Source organism: Electrona antarctica, assembly GCF_951216825.1.
Source record: "Electrona antarctica genome assembly, chromosome: 1".
NCBI lineage: Eukaryota > Metazoa > Chordata > Actinopteri > Myctophiformes > Myctophidae > Electrona > Electrona antarctica.
In genome coordinates, this window is record NC_136806.1 from 59,842,556 (window position 1) to 59,845,158 (window position 2,603).

General features: G+C 43.0%; 1 protein-coding gene across 1 annotated transcript in view; it reads left to right on the top strand.

Moving 5' to 3' along the window:
• Positions 1–2,603, top strand: part of fhl1a (four and a half LIM domains 1a) — a 24,586-nt gene continuing 21,983 nt past the window's right edge. The window contains exon 1 of the mRNA XM_079523238.1: positions 1–80. The gene's annotated coding sequence lies outside the window, so the exon portion shown is untranslated. The remainder of the gene's footprint in view (positions 81–2,603) is intronic.

Genomic DNA, 2,603 nt, shown 5'->3' on the forward strand with positions numbered 1-2,603 from the left:
TTAACGACACAGCTACAGGAGTAGAGAAATCCATCGGAGGCGCAGCTGGTGTAGAGAGGCGCACATCTTTACGCACAGAGGTGAGTCGAAAACAAAGACAAAAAAGGGTCTTTCTTGTGCTACTTTTTAACTGGCATGTTGTTTGACTTCACATGTTTCTACACTCATTTGAATTCTGCCAAATTATCGACGTTATTTATGATTAAGTGCGAGCACGCGGGTGTGTTTAATTAATGCTATAGCCTAGTAGCAATTAGCGTTAATTGGTGTGGAAGGGTGCCTCAAAGTAACCAACGTCTCCAACGCCTACAGACAGCACTGTACGCAGGATGTGTACAGGTTTGAGTGACGCACCTTTGAGTCGCACTTTAACTTATTATATCATTATAAAATATAAGAATAATCTGTGGCTACTTTAATATACCTATTCGTTTCATCAATTATTTCTTTACTTGTGACAAGTGTTTGACTTTCACTTCAGTCTGGATAGAGATTTGTTGTAGTCAGTCTCCCCCCCAATGAAAATATATTTAAATTGTACTAACTAGGCCTACTGGGTCAATGCTTCTCTCTCTGAGTCGGCATGCTTACTAGTGCCATCAATAGTGCCTGATAATATTATATAATCAATGGGTTATATAAACAATGGCTTACCCAATCAGGTCCTATTAAAATAAACGTACTTAGCTTACTTAACAGTGTGCGGACCTCCTTCCTCTATGTTTTGGTTCAGCACCTGAAGAATTTGTATAGATGTGGACTCTATTACCCAATCATTTTATCAGGTTAAAGGGGTAGGCTATTGCTAATAATAAAATAGTGTGCAGCTGGCAAGCCCGAATGCATGATGTCAATAAAGAGACCTGGATGAAGTCCTTTATTCTTCTGGCACGTGGTTCAAGTCTGACATCACTTCTGGGCTGAACAAAAAGCCATTAAAACTGCTCAATAAGTTTGAGAACACACTCACCCTCCCATAGAAGCTTCAATTATGTCATGTTTGTTTCTTTATTGCTGCTTCTATTTATACACATTTATGACACTACTTAAGATAATCAGTTCCATGTGAAACATATTCATATGACAATATATTGCCAAGTCATTTATGTATTGAAATTAACAGTAGCCTATAGTCGTCTGGGCCGCTCCATACATAATGCACTTACATCACTGTGGTGTATTATTCCTATAGCTCCAAATAAATATGGGAATAATTTACAGTTCTCATCAAGGAAGCTGCTAAATCACATGGCCTGTGAGGTGTACTTGTAACACCCGGGATTCGAACTCGGGTCACACACACACACACACACACACACACACACACACACACACACACACACACACACACACACACACGCGCACACACACACGCACGCACACACACACACACACACACACACACACACACACACACACACACACACACACACACACACACACACACAAACTTTTGAGGCCATCAGGCAGAGGCTCTGAGCCACTCTGCTACATACTGTACTCTCCATCACAAGTCCTGAGATAAGGAACCTTTTGTCCCAGCTGTTTATTCTACTGCGGTAAAGTGTGCAGTAAAGATTGAAGTGTGTGTGTGTGTGTGTGTGTGTGTGTGTGTGTGTGTGTGTGTGTGTGTGTGTGTGTGTGTGTGTGTGTGTGTGTGTGTGTGTGTGTGTGTGTGTGTGTGTGTGACTGTGTGACTGTGTGACTGTGTTGAGTGAAAAGTGAAATGCATGAAAACGGCAAGCTCAATGTCCTCTTGCGATTCCTAATTAGGCAATGCTGGCCGGCTGAAGCAGCATTCTCCTCTGTGGAGGGAGAACTTTACATCCTCACCTCTCCTCCTAGCCTCCTCACCTCTTAGCCGGAGAAATTGGAACAACTTTTAGCCGGATAAATTGGAACATAAACCACTTGAGAGTCTGAGACGGCAAAGAGGAAAATATAGAAATATAGAAAGAACGAAAGGGAGAGGGAAAGAGCAGAGGAGCGGACTGTCTGCTGGAGAGTGCGTGCGTGCGTGCGTGCGTGCATGTGTCTGTGTATCTGCATGTCAGTGTCTTATCTAAAGCTGTGTCTCTTGGTTAGCAGTGTCAGTGACAGATATGTGCCCTTGTGGCCTTTCGACCAGCCAGAAGTCACACAATTGTGACCTCTGTCTTGCGTCTAGTGACCGCAGCCTGACTTCTAGGTATAGCTGTTTAGAAACACGCTGTTATGGTGTCGTGCGTCTGCTTTGTGTGTGATGGATGGTGTGTCGTGTTGGTGTGCCTGTGTGTGTGTGTGTGTGTGTGTGTGTGTGTGTGTGGGGTTTGTTCTGTTTGTACAGTTGGAGGCCATCGATATTGTCCTTTTCTTTTTGCTGAGGTTTGCGTGATCTGCGCAAAAGGACAGTTAAGCCATTTTGGGCGGGAACCCCTTTTGGTGTTTTAAACATTGTTATAATTTAGCTATTGAAAAATAGCAGATCTACAAGCTCATAGCGCGCCACCGAGTGGCGCGCTACGAGCTTGTAGGTCTGCTATTTTTGAAAAATCGTGAAAATATTTATTTCAGAAAACTGGAGGATTTAGAAGGATTTTTAAAAATTTTGAGGTCAGGCCTAA